Source organism: Rhagoletis pomonella, unplaced genomic scaffold (genome assembly GCF_013731165.1).
Source record: "Rhagoletis pomonella isolate Grant_MI unplaced genomic scaffold, Rhpom_1.0 Rhpom_scaffold_00001, whole genome shotgun sequence".
Taxonomy (NCBI): domain Eukaryota; kingdom Metazoa; phylum Arthropoda; class Insecta; order Diptera; family Tephritidae; genus Rhagoletis; species Rhagoletis pomonella.
The window spans coordinates 43799028-43813797 of record NW_023458555.1 but is presented as its reverse complement, the minus strand read 5'-3'; the positions used below and the strand labels follow the sequence as shown (position 1 = coordinate 43813797).

At 35.2% G+C, this 14770-nt stretch overlaps 1 protein-coding gene across 1 annotated transcript in view; it reads right to left on the bottom strand.

Annotated features, from left to right (window-relative positions):
- LOC118744529 (RIMS-binding protein 2) overlaps positions 1-14213 on the bottom strand; it is a gene marked incomplete in the record, with an annotated part of 125216 nt that extends 111003 nt beyond the window's left edge. Inside the window, 2 exon segments of the mRNA XM_036477597.1 lie at positions 12313-13187; positions 13452-14213.
- Positions 14214-14770: the final 557 nt, after the last annotated feature.

Genomic DNA, 14770 nt, shown 5'->3' with positions numbered 1-14770 from the left:
TGAAGAGCATAAACGGGGAAAACTAAAATATGGATGATATGGAAGCTGGCTGCAAAGGGCAGAGGAGTGTGAATGGGAATGCACAATGCGAAATGGATTGAAAAATTTGTTGGGGTAGTTAATGTGGGCTGTCGGCTGTTGCCATTCTTACTTTTATTGTTGTTCTCATTTTTATTATTATTGTATTTTATGCACACATATATGCAAGTACATATGTATGTATAGTATATAGGATAGTAATAGTGCTTTTGTTATTATTATCCTCGCGTAGCCATTACTTAGACGTATGTGTACTCCCGATTCCCATCCTATGACAACCGCCGATAGCCTGGCATGAAGAGTGCAGCGGAGAGGGTCGCTCGGCGCACTTTTGACCCAAGGGTAAAGAGTAGGTTATCTTTTACACTCTATTAACCTAATTTTTTGGCAGATGCGGTTATCGAGTAAATTAAATGAAAACTATTTTTAAAAATATTTATAAACTAGAAGAGGACGTAGTAGAATGAAGTTTTAATAAATTGGATCAAAATTTGCGATAATTACACTAAGGATTGGTGATATACACACACGCTTTATGCACAATCTCTGTTATATGTATTAATGTACATATATATGTAAAATTAAGTTGTATGCTATGTGTTATCCTAAGATGTCATTTCCTTTATATTAAGGGAAAATTATTATAGCTTCATTTCAGCAAAACCTTAACTCAAGTTAAAATGTTAAGAGCTTTTCCGGCATGGATTTAACTTCTATACAGTTTTACTGGTTTGTTGGTGGAGATGGAGGAGTGGAGGATGTAATTATTCCAATTAGTCATTTTAAAATCACTACTCGCAATTTAACCTGTAAATAAAACACAAAAAGAAAGCAGCAGAAGTTGGTTATTTCTCTCAAATGCAGCATGTGAAGGTGAAGAACTTAAGAAATTGCAGTAGGTTAATACCACTCATCATAAGTGACTTATGTCCGTTAAACCGTAGTAGCACGATTTGCCTAGAAGCCTGATTGTAGTCCGACATGGTGATGGGCAATTGCAAAGTAGATGCTCCACCGTTTCTTCTGCATTTGTGAATTCTTGTGAATTACAGCTAAGGCAAGAGTTGTTGCATTCCAGTCCAAGTCTTGCAGCATGGATTCCCACGGCCCAGTGCCCTGCGTAAACGGCTGTTTGTGGAGATAAATCCCCCCTATTCAGTTTGATGAGAAATGACGCATTTTCCAGTGCTGAGACGTACGGCTCTTAATACAGCTCAGAGGTTCAAGAACCTTCTCTTCTTCTGAGGCATCCAGATCCGACCCGTTCCAGGACAGTTCATCGGCCATCTCATCACCATTGATTCTGCTTTGCCCTGGCACCCAGATCTGTGCAAGGACCAACCTATCAGCTAAAGCCATAACGCTCTCTAGGCCCTGTTTTATTATGCTGGAGGTGATGCTTACAAGAGCCAATTGCTTTGATCGCTACCTGGCTATGCGAGAAAATAGCGATGCTGGTCCCGGCTTTGGCCGAGGCTGAAATTATTTTGCACGCCTCTTTGTTGGAAAAGACTTTTGCGTGAAAAACACTGGCCGAATTCGGTAGTCGAATGGACTCTTCGATTTGGAGATCGGTTGCAAAATAAAGTATTACTCTGTAAATAATGTGTGTATGAATCCAATTCATTATAAGCGAGTATATAAAATTGTCAATGATTATTGGAAAAAAATTTTATTAAATTTATTTTTCGAGGTTCATTTTTCCACCGTTGAATCTTTAGGGATTAGAAGCTTTGTTTTATGTAATATATACTTTGTACATACATCCATACATATTTGCTTATAAGCTAAAACACAAATGTTTAGTTAACGCTTATACATACTTATATATGCATACCATGTATGTATGTAGGTATATAGCATACACAATATACATACATACTAGCTGCATTATTTCCTTTTAAAATATTCGATTGCAAAAGGTTGTGCTCTGCCGGGTTGAGGGGTTAATAGGTAATTAACCACTAAGGTCATGTTGATACACGCACAAAGCTTCTATTTAACAACATTTTATATGCATAAATACAGTCGTACGTATGTACATTGAAACCAGGAATTAGTGTAATCCAGTACTGTAGGGACTTAAACACTGTACATATATACTGTACATATATATCTGTATACATAAATGACAGCGATAGACTCAAAAGAGAATTTTTTACAATGCGGTAATTTATTATTGTTATGCACAACGGTTTTAATGATTTACAATATCCAGAATAAAGGCTATCGAAAAATACACAGTATGTTTGTAAGTATGTCTGTAAAGTATGTATGTATTAAAAAAATACTTAAATTTTGCAGAGAATGAACTAAAACGCTCAGTGGTTTTTTATACAAATTTAGTATATTTTTTAATTACTTAATTTGATTAAAGCTATGTACATATGTATGTATATGTATGTACACGTAAATAAATTTCAGCCTAAAGCATTTTGCTGTGATATTTAACATAATAAAATAATAACAATAACAATGAAAAATTTAACTTCGTAGTCCTCATTAATGACAACAATCAAGACTGGAATTGACTTGAATGCTTTTCGGGTCTCAACCGGATTTGGGACTTTTGGGGAGTTCCCGCCAGGAGCGTTTATGAAAATAACAAACAATTCAACAACTTGAATACACTGAATGGATATCTTTTTGCTCGAAAGAACTTTCGATAATGTGTTCAAATATTTACCAAAATTTTGTTTTACAAATCTACCAAGTTTACCATATTTGGCAAAAAAAACTGCGAAAATGGCAATTCTGGTCATACCTACACAAAAGGCAAAATCTGACGAAGGAGCCTGTTCTGTTCAAATAAATCTTCGCCACGATGTTTCCACAAAGGAAGTCGTGGAAGCAGCCTATTTTTACTGAACGCTTTGAAGTATCTATTTTTACGGACGGCTCAAAAATGAATACTGGCTTGGGAGCGGGAATTTTTTCAACTGACCTCCAAATCGAAGAGTCTATTTGACTACCGAGTTCGGTTAGTATTATTCAGGCGGAGGTATTTGCCATCAAAGCGGCGTGCAAATAAATTTTAATCTCAAAGCTAACTGGGCCCAGCAATGCTATTTTTTCGGATAGCCAGGCAGCGTTCAAGGCACTTGGCTCTTGTAAGCATTACATCCAGCATAATAAAGCAGGGCAGAGAGAACGTTATGGCTTTAGCTGATAGGCATGTCGTTGCACTGATCTTAGTGCCTGCCGGGGCACAACAGAATTCATGGCGATGAGATGGCCGACGAGCTATCTAGGAACGGTTCGGCTCTGGATGCCGGAGGTTCTAAGCTATATCAAGAGCCGCATCTCTCAGCACTGGGAAAAGGTGACTAAAAGGAGGTGGCGGGACTTAAAATCCTGTAAAGTCTTCAGAAGTCTGTAATTGCCCAGCACCATGTAGGACTAGAATCAGGCTTCTAGGCAAACCCTGCTACTGTGGTTTAACAGACATAAGTGATACTAACCCACTGCATCTATTTAAATTCTTGAGAGCCATATGCTGGGTTTTAGAGAAATAACCGTTTTCTGTTTTCCTTTTTTTCTGGTTTTCTTTTCAAGTTTAACTGCGAGAAAACGCCCTATCTTAGAGAACTTTGCAATCCGCCCTACTTCAGAATTTGGTTCAAGAACGCAATATCTCGGAGTTTGAATTTGAGATCTGTGTTCATATGGAAAAGTAGCTTATGTCGAAAGGCTGGCTTTAGTATAAATCGGCATTCGCAGCATCCGATTGCGAATCATTCACTGGCGCTGAACCGTTGAACAACGTTTGGCAAATAAACATGCAAGAAAGAGTTCCGATACTAGCAAGTCAACATCTTTATTAAGTCTCATCAAAAAATTCCTTCTCGTTTAAAGAATAAAGGGGATGCCGCATTATCCTAAAGTCAGCCTTTCGACATAAGCTACTTTTCCATACGAACACAGAGATATACATAATTGACCTTTGACGTGCGTCAAAAAGAACGTATTCTTTTTATACCCGAGCGCACTTGTGCACAAGGGTATATTAATTTTGTTCACATAACGGTTGTTTGTAACAGCCAAAACGAATCGAGATAGATATAGACAAATATATACATAAATGATCAGGATGAAAAAAGAAATCGATTAAGCCATGTCCGTCTGTCCGTCTGTCCGTGTACACGATAACTCGAGCAAAAATTGAGATATCTCAACGAAATTTGGTATGTAGGTTTCCCTTAATCCAAAGTAGGTTGGTATTGAAACTGGGCGAAATCGGACTGTAACCACGCCCACTTCCCAAAAAATGGAAATTTTCAGAAATACGAAAACTGAGATATCTTAGTAACTACTGGAGATTATTCACTCAAAATTGATATTTTTAATAAGTTTTAGACGAAAAATAAAAATATTATAAATTTTTGGAAAATGGGCGTAGCCACGCCCACATATGGTTACATGTGTATATCTTGGTAACCGCTGTAACAATTTATTCCAAACTTAGCACAGTTGTTGGCCTTCGCACAACACACCAAACGGCCGACAGTTTTTAAAATCGCTCAATAACCACGCCTACTTCCCATATAACGGTAATTTTCAGAAATACGAAAACTGCGATATTTTAGTAACTACTGAAGATTATTCACTCAAAATTGATATTTATAATAAGTTTTGGAAAATGGGCGCGGCACCGCTCACTTATGATTACATATATGAATAAAGGTAACCGTTCTACCAATTTGTACCAAACTCGGTGTGGTTATTGTGCTTGCCACATATAAGCAAAACGTTGAAAATTATTGAGATCGGACTAAAATAACGGCCGCTTCTCATATAACGGTAAATTTCAGAAATGCTTGAAACTTCAATATTTCGAAATTGAAGGACGCTAATTTACTCAAAATTGATACACCCCGGCTTACCATCTAGCGGAAGGTTTCGGAAAGGTGAAAAAACATATATTTAATACTTGCGCCGGGTATTTAATGTTCGACTCCGCCCGAACTTAGACTTTCTTACTTGTTTATGTTGAATTTTTTTGCACTGGCTGCATTTGATAATTTCGTTCTTATGTTTTTTGGTGGACCAGTCTTAAAAAACAATAAGACATGAAAGAATAAAATGTGCACTATAATTTTAAACGATGTTTTCATGATTTGATTCTGATATTGTATTCCTTTGACTAATTTCAAATGGATTTCAATATTTATTACCACGCTTTTATCATTTCGAAATCTTGCTTGTCCAGACATAGAAAATAACTAGTCTAGACATCAATCTCGTCGGTAGAAAGCAAATAACAGAGAATTAGTAAAACTAGTATATGTAGATATCTACCTTGCCAGAAGTAGTTAAATATTGCTTTATCTTGGTGACTATACCTAACGTTGCCAAATTCCCGTATTTGCCGGGACGTCCCGTATTTTGCATTAAATTTGAAATGTTCCGCCGGGACAAGATTTTTCCCGTATTTTCGTATTTCATTATTCTTTTTAACCTGTAAACTTCTACACACCATGGCCATGATTTAACGCAGTAATTGTGAGTAGGTCATTAGGAGGCATTATTGCATGCAACTCTGTAAAGCTGCCTTTATATGAGGCAATTTTTTGACAGCACGGTTGAATCGCCTAGAAAATCGCTTCATGTAAATCCAGCTTAAGAGAAATATAGCTAAAAACTATCGATGATTTGCAAATATTTTATTTTTTTTTGAGGGTGTTGCGAATCTTCTCCCATATAATGCATGCATAAAACTTACTTTCATAAGGAAGAAAATACACCCTCCACTTACTTTGTTTTTATGGTTTTGTCAATTATATGTTTACGTACATACATATTTTTGTATAAATTAAAAAGTGTTACCATGAAATAAACGAAATTCATCATATTATTATAACTAATATGTGCATTACTTCGTTGAAATGGATCACCTTTGTTAATATATGGTTCGTAGTTGGGCTTTTAAAGCAAATCCTTTATTTCTCATTTGTCCCGTTAAATTTTTGTAAATTCCGTATTTTTGGGACAAATTATGCATTTGTCCCGTATGGCTGGAAAAAACTGGCTACACTTTATAAAACTAGAGATCAGGGAGTCTTAAAACCTGGTATGTTTAATTCTTCAGAAAATTTTACTTCTAGAGAAATTGACAGCCCTTCGACAGTGTCAATTGTTAAGGTTTTAATTTGGCGTAAAATTCGTGACTTTAATAAATATTTTCTTATCTACATATATACATACATACTTATTTCTAAACGGTATTTTTCTGTTACCAAACGATATCTCCTTTAATATTTTATAAAATTTAATGAATGATATCTAATTTTTAAGGAGAAAAACTCACGTATATGTGAAAAATATTCGCGTTGTTAAAATTTAGTTATTTACTAAAGAAGACGAGTTTTTAAAAGTTGAAAGCACTGTATCCAGCCAATAAAACGCCATATCTTCCATAATACTCCATCTAGTTGAATGATTGAAACACCTGCTTAAAACTTTAGTGACTAAATATGGATATAGATATTGGCTAAAAATTTGCATTGCGTTCAGCGAATGAAAAGCATTTAAATGTGCTCTTAGCCCGAAATAACAATTTTTTATAGGGTTACCAACCAAAATATGCGAGAAAATGAGGACCATATTTTAACTGAATGGTTGCTCTAATTAGATATTAACGATTTAGAGGTTCACACGGAACACTCCAATAAAGCAATTAATTGTTTTTGCAATTACGACAGTATTATTACTTCCGTATTCAATGTCACGCAAATCAATGATAACAATACTCCACTAATTTATTCAGCAGCGATTTTATACGATTTTATCCTCCCACACATGCAAGTATATTGCATCAATTTATTGTTTTACAGAGGCTCGAGAATGTTCATAAACGCGTTTTTCGGCACCTTTAAACCTACGTTGCTCGAAAACTAGAGCCAATCCAATATCTTTACGGTCACATTCGGATTCTACGGGAAAAATGCTATAAGAATCGGCTACAATTTTTTACCGAACAGAATTTTCTTGGGCAGTGTTATGATCAGGGATGCCGTTTGGATCTAAATATATCCAATTGGATACATTTTTAGACGAATTTTTGCGGGATACTTATTTTTTCCGGTCAGTATAAATGTGGATACTTTTTTAAATAGGCCAAAATTTTATATTTCCTATAAAGTTTTTTTCGTTCAAAAATCGATTTTCATTAAAGATGGTAGAAAGCATTACGTTTTATAAAGCATTTTATTTTTTGTGAACGAAGCAATGAACATATGAAGAGATCTCACCAAAATAGGTATAAGCGCAATTGCTTTTACTAGCTTAAAATGGTGCTTTAAGCAAGATCTTAATAAACATATCGTCGTTTAAGGTACAAAACCGCGTATCAACAAAATGCATAACCGCGTATCAAGATAATGCAAAACCTCGTATGTGACGTTGCATAAATTATTTTCTAGAGAGTAAAAACACTTATATTTCAAAATGGTTCTCTTTTTTATAAAGCAATCGCACTTCTGGCTAGTATATTTCAGGACGAATGGATAAGGATTGAGCCAAGAGCTTGTTGAGCAAATCCAATTTTTGGCAGCAAACGTCAGTTAGGCGGTTTTGCAGAATGACGATACGCGGTTTTGTACTTTAAACGACGATATATATAAAGTAAATTATACTCTTTCTGTAGTAATCTCTTTCATATCACATATTTTCATTTGTTAATTTAAAAAGAAAGAAGATTTCAATGTAGTTTAAAAAACTAAATTTGATTTATTTAAGGAAACTTATGAATTTTACCGAAAAAATTTTGTTTATTTGCGCATATTGAGAGAGGTAACCAGATTCCCCTTTTAATGTGTGCAAATTTGCACGCCGTGTAATAAAATTAATCATTGCCTGTTTACACATAAAATGTTTAAAATAAAGTAATTTTTATTATTAGTAGGAAATCTATTTGTAGTTTGAACATTTTTGCAATTTTAAACATTCTATATATGTGTATTTATGTGTATATTTTAAAGATCTCAAGTTCAAAATCAAATACTGAACATCGTATACGTATATTTATATAGATTCTTGTTGAAAAATAAATACTTTTCAGAAGTAGTTTAACATGCTCTTTTTAGAGTGTACTTGCTATTTATTATATTTACTTTGCCAAATACTTATGCACAAAAAATGTACTTTATAAATTGAAATTACAAATGTTTGATTTTATGCACATGTATTCCAAGTCCTTAGGATGGGTTAAATTATGTCTTTTTCATGAAAATGTTTGGTTTTCTTACAAATTATGAGATGTATATGTAAAATAAGAAAATTGGATACATTTGGATACATTTTTGGCTTGGTCAGGGATACATTTTCTTGAGACGGCGCGGCAACACTGGTTATGATGCATTTTATCGAATTACAAGTCCCCACATCGTTTTATGTAAAACAAATTTGTTGTTAGTTACGGATTATGCATTTCAGGTGACGATATATGTACATATAGCGTTTTCATCTGGAACAACTATTTTGAAGTTATGGTCAAATAACACAAAACCGCTGAGGCACGTAAACTTCCTTTTATATCGTACATTACGGATATGTATACCATTTTTCTAAATCAAGTAATTTTCCCAATATATTTTCATTTTAAGTTTGCATAGTGCATGAAAAAAATGCTGACATTAACTTGGAAAATGTTTCTCATACGCCATGACGAGTATGGCCATGTACATGGCGTATGAGTAACATTTTTTCGTGCTCATACTTCAGCAAAAAAAATCATTACGCATTTTCAATTTGCCATCCATAACTTTTTTATTGAACCGTCGATTTTCTTCGTTAGTGGGTTGATTTTGTTTTATAAAAGAGCAAGCTTAAATATAAATGAAAAAATTTACAAAAAACGTGTTATTTTTTTAATTTTTTCCCTTAGGAAAAACCCTATTTTCAATTCGCATTACCCAATTCGCTCCAAAAAAATATATTATGTATACTTGCGGCGGTTTCAACGAAGATAATTGTCTGCACTTTTTTAATATCAAGTAATTTTTAAACAAAAAAAAACCAATTCAATTTAAATTAAATTAATCAAATTGAACTATGGAATACCGTTAATTTCTGCATGATCGAATAATCGGATCTCAACCAAATTAATATGGCATCCCCTCTGAGGTGCCACTTATCCTTCAAAAAATGATTATAGGAACCGATTTACGTGGTCCAAAGTTATGCGGACCAACTTAGCACCTGCCTCTTTATTTGAAGTCGGTTAAAAATATATGCACATCTTGTCAAAAAATCTTTCTGATGAGCATCATCTTCTGTCAGACAGCTTCAACTTCATAAAAAATAATGTTTAAGTTATGCATATTCAGTGTAAAAAAGGGACACGAGCCGGTGAGGAATTTTCTCACAAAGGTGATGAACAGGGCCGAAAATTTTTAGCTTTTCTTGGAACTACTTATTTTGCTTATTCAGGGTTTACCAGCTTAATTTTAATTTTAAGTACGAACCTTTTAAGAAAATGGCCGAGAAATAAATTTTTATTATTTCGTATATGTGAATAGTAGTCCAAGGAGTTTTGACATCTGATATTTTAAAGCCTGCTCTTACTTTTTCTTTACGAAAAATGGAAGGGGCATATATTTCTGTTGAAAACAAGGGTACGTTGTACTCTTCACAAAAAAACTATAGAAAACCATAATAGTAAACGTAGCAAATTTCAACAAATTTTTCTTGATAATTTCTTGGGCGTTTTTATTATTCGCCGAACTAAAAAATGTTTAAAAATAATAATATAAAAACAGATTAGGTTTTTATTAACTCATAATTTCAATTAATAATAATTTCATTAGAATATCAACAACCCTTGATTGCCCATTATAATTTTTCAATCCTTGAAATAAAATGAATGAAAAACAAAAATTAAACTGTACTTTGTACATACTGATGTTTTGGGTGTTAAGTCTCTGCGATAAGCATAACCCGAGATATAAGGATTTGAAGAAGTACATGATTGGTCAGAATTACGAAAAAATCCAAGCTTTGACAGAACAAATCTCTGAATAAATAAAAGAAAAAAAAATCGTCGAATACGTGTTACCTTTCTTCATCTATAGAACCCATAATAAATGTGAAGCCAATCGAAAGTGAGATTAGGGTAATTACGGGACACCCCCTTACGGTTGTTATGCATATCTAAGGCTAGTACAGGGTCAAGCAAGTCTAGCATGCGATGAAGACAGTGCCAAAGGCACTTCAAACGCTTTATTGTCACCATCCGCTAGGGTGATTGCCTCCGTTTTTCCAACCCGGGTTCCAACAGTTTTTTTAATATTTTTAGGCGGATTTTTTGAAATGTTGATTTTTCACCGGTTTTTTTCATTTCACGCAAATCTTGACCTCTGAGTAAAAGTTTTGAACTTTTCGAAGTTCTCAAGGTTTTTTCAGTTCAAGGGAAACCCCTAAATAATTTTAAAATTATATTCTATGTTATTTGGGGAGAACAGTATAGCCGAGATTCTCCTCCAATTCGTGTTCTGCTTTTTGATGTTGCGACACAAATGGAGAGATCTATACTTTTACTCCACCTCTGAAAAATACCAAACGTGAATTTTTCACTAATTTTAATTTATTTTACTTTACTAAAAAAAAATCAACTTATTTTGCTCTGCTCTTTTCTAGATGAAAGATATCTTTACTTTTAATAGTTTATTGTAATTTTTGGGCATGGCTTCGTGCCAACATAAGCATTTTCGCTATATGAAATCAATGTAAAATAAAACCGCTTTATCCGTTTTTTTTTTTTTTGTTAATTTCAGAATCGGGAACACATTTTTTCAAATAGCAATTTTGAATAGCAATTTTTCGAACAACTCGAACACCCTACTACCCACCAATTCGCAGATCGCCATTGATCTCTCTAGGCTCTGCGTTCTTCTTCTCATTGGAAGATGTAGCCCGTCTGAAGAACAACAAATTAGCACGACTCGTAAAACAGTGCAGGTATAATGCACATAGGTATAATTTTAAAATGTAGGCTTCCATATGCTATGTAAATGTAATCAATATTTTTTTGTGCATAATGGTAAAAATACCGATTTTTCTGTTTTTTAAAGGCACCACTAGAATATCGATAAACTTTGCAAAGGAAAAAATCCTCGATGAAGACAAAAAATGTGCAATCCAATCATAAAAATGCAACCAACAACAATAAAACTATGTAAAAAGAACCTATAAGCTCATAGAAATGAAATCACACCGTATCCCAACACACAATCGCATACACAAAGTAGAGGAGACACACTCAAGACCATCGTAGAAAAATCTTATTTTACTCCACAATGACCGTTTTAACTCGCTGGCACACTTTTGCCTCAATATTTGTATGCATGTATGTATGCTGTTCAAAGCTCTATGTATCTAACTTACCTACCTCCTCAAACCTCTCGTTCCCACAGCCATTCATAGCCGATGTATCTCTCGCACGCGCTCATGAAATGTCAAATTAAATTCCCGCTTACGCAAACAACGAGTTAGCGCAGCGAGTAACAATGAGTACACGGCGTATGAGCAATGTGAGCGCACCAAGTTGAGAGCGAACCGCCATCATCTACCCCAAATAGCACAGTTAATCATAAAGTGTGCCACCACTTTGAAGCACGCGCGTGTGGATGAGTGTAGGTGTGTGCGTGTGTGTATTGATGTTTGTGTGCTTTTCAGCTGTGCTCAGTGCTGGGTGGTGCGCTCCCTTATCAGAAAGGCCAACGCAGAATGCTTGCCACGATTTGTAAGCTTTTAGGCACACAAGGTACATACATACACATGAATATAGATACTGGCACATAGCGAGTCATGCATACATGCATATTGTACACAGAAGTATGTTAATGCTATTGTGCATTGGAATGAGCGCAAGGGTAGATAAAAATGTATGTATTTATGTATGACTGCATATCTATGTTTAGATATGCACGCTTGCCAGAGTAAAGTTTTATATTTTTTATTATTCTGATTGTTGTTTTTTTTTCTCACTTCTCTCTTCTATTTCAATCTACATATATTTTTTGCTGCAACACTTTTTCAAGGGGATGAGGACAATTCGCTTGCGGCACTCAATGCCTTACAAAAACTAACACGCGACCGACGACATTTGTCACAGTAATAAAAAAAAAACACACAAAATGTTGAAAAAAAAAATTGTGAGATGTGTGCGTGGCGATGGCACCGCGTTAAGAGATTTGCCAAAAGAGTAACCATACTTATTCAGTAATAATACGATTTGCATTTTTTATGTTCTCGTATATGTATGTATGTACTTACATTTTTACGATTTCGCGGTTATTAAATTTTGCTTGAAATGTACGTGTTGTTTTTGTTGATATTTTGGATTTTTTCCGCTACTCGTGATTTAGTTTGCCAGGCTGCTGCTGTTGTTGCTGTAGATCCTGACACTTTAGTAGTTGTTTTTGGTGTTGCTGCCGTAAATGCCACTGCTATTGTTTTTATTGCTGCCACTGCCGCCCGCCACTCGGCGTATGTATTCGAAGCCTTTACGCGAGTCGCCAGTCACACGGCCCACAGATGCAGTGAACCAGCAGAAGAATAGCAGTGCAGCCGAGTGTACACGAGCGCGCGCCTACAAATACGTACGTGCGTACATACGTATGTCTGTATATTTATATGGTGCCTTGGAGCGTGTGAATGTGTAAATATGTTAGCGTGCGAACGTCAACTCAAGCAGCCAAATCCCCGTTGCCGTCGTTTACGCCGTGTTCATCCAGCTGTGCGTCGCCAGCTCACACGCGTGTATGTACATTTGTATGTATGTATTTTCACTGTCTCGGGGAGCGTACGTGCGTATGGATGTCACAATGTGTGTGTGTACGTTTGTATCGGTATGCGTGCGTGCAATTTTTTGAATTCGCTGGCCAAAACTGCCAACTGCCATCTGCTGACCCTTAACTTCCACTTCCTACCACTTTTCGTATCGATATGCTTTTTTTGGTTTGGCGTTTGGAAAGTTTAACTTCCCTTCGTTTATTAATAATTTCAGTGGTTGCAATTTCCCTTTTTACAATCGGTAGAATCAATTTTTTTCAGGACTTGTGATTTATGAATATTTTTGGTTATTTATATTAAAATTCCATTATCTGCTTATATGTATGTACATGTGCATGTGCGCATGTTGATTAGATCTATTAGTAAATTTCGGAAACATACAGATGTATTTGTTTGCTATTTTAATAGGTATAGTTGCTATTTATGATATATGTATGATGTATATATGTATTTTATTTTTTTAATTTACGTTTGCATTTCGGAGGAATTTAGTTATTTTCATAAATGCATTTCAATGGATATACGTATGTACTATGTATCTATGTATATGTGTTACTTTGTTCGCAAAAAATACATTTTCTTTTCATAATTCATATATGTACATATCTATTTTCACCAACTTTTGCTCTACTTTTCTCGCCAACTCGCTCGCTTTGTGTGTACCATAGAAAAAAAAAACGAATTTGTAACTTTATTACGCGACCATTTTATGGATTTTCGCTACATTCTACACTTTTTTGCTATCTAATTATTTCTTAATATTTCTAGCATTTTTATTCAACCGTTTTTCTAGAAACACACAATTTTTTAGCACATTTTCACTCGCGCAACCAAGCAGTCCAGCTTGCGAACGATTTTTACACAACTTCGTGCCAGCAGTTTTCTGTATAGTCTCTGCTAGCGATCCGCTGGAGCTCCATTGGCGCTGCTCAGCTTTGCTGCTGCTACGCCTACTCGTGCACAGTGCGGAGTTGCGGGGTGTTTTATAATATAGAGCGAATTTTTCTGCCAATGAATTTTCCTATGCTCGTGGCTACACTCTCGTCACCTTCCTCCCTTTCGCTGCTTTCGATCTTTTTCCACGACTGTCATTCGCTTATTTAACTGCTTTTAATTACTAATTCTGTGTTGCTTTATTCACTTTTTTGAATGCACGTTTGTAAATATTTGCACATCTTTTTAAACACTAATTTTATTCGAACTCAATCGTAATTTTTGCTGTTTCTTAATGCGAAAATTTTGAAAAGTGGGTCATCATCCTCGGCCGTTCATCGTGCGGTTCGATTTTCTTGCTTCACACGAGTCAGTCGAGTTGCTTTGGGTTTTGGCTTTTAGCAGCGAGTAGCTAAAATCTACTGGCACAGCTAGTCTGCCTTGTACTGATTGTGTGCTATGCCATTCGAATCGCTTCATAAAGGTTTGTTAACGAGCTTCAAGGAATCGATTTTTGTTACCATTCTCAGCCAGCCAGCCAGCCAGCCAGCCAGCCAGGTGCACTCTCTTACCATTGTATTGACTTCGCTTCTCTTAAATTGAGTATTTACAATGGCATTGTTAACAGTGACGGTGCATCCCCCATGAGCACACACCACGCGCACTTGCTCGCTCGCATACGTACATATGTGGCCGAATATCTACCCCAAAATTCCTCCCACATTGTCACTCAATAAAAATATAAATATTAATTAAATATAACCTCTTTTCCCCTTAATGGCATCTCGGTGTGTAGAGATTTGTGCATTTGTCTACATTGATACGGACAGTGTTGCCGCGAGGTCGTGAAAAAATGTATCGTAAAAAAAAACCAAAAATGTATCAAATGTATCTTTTATTTTTTGTTAAAATGTCTAATTATCAAGTTAGATAAAACTGTTAAAAAATGCTATTTGGTTTTTACCACTGCTTTTTATTATTGTATAAAGGCGAAAAAATAGTATGT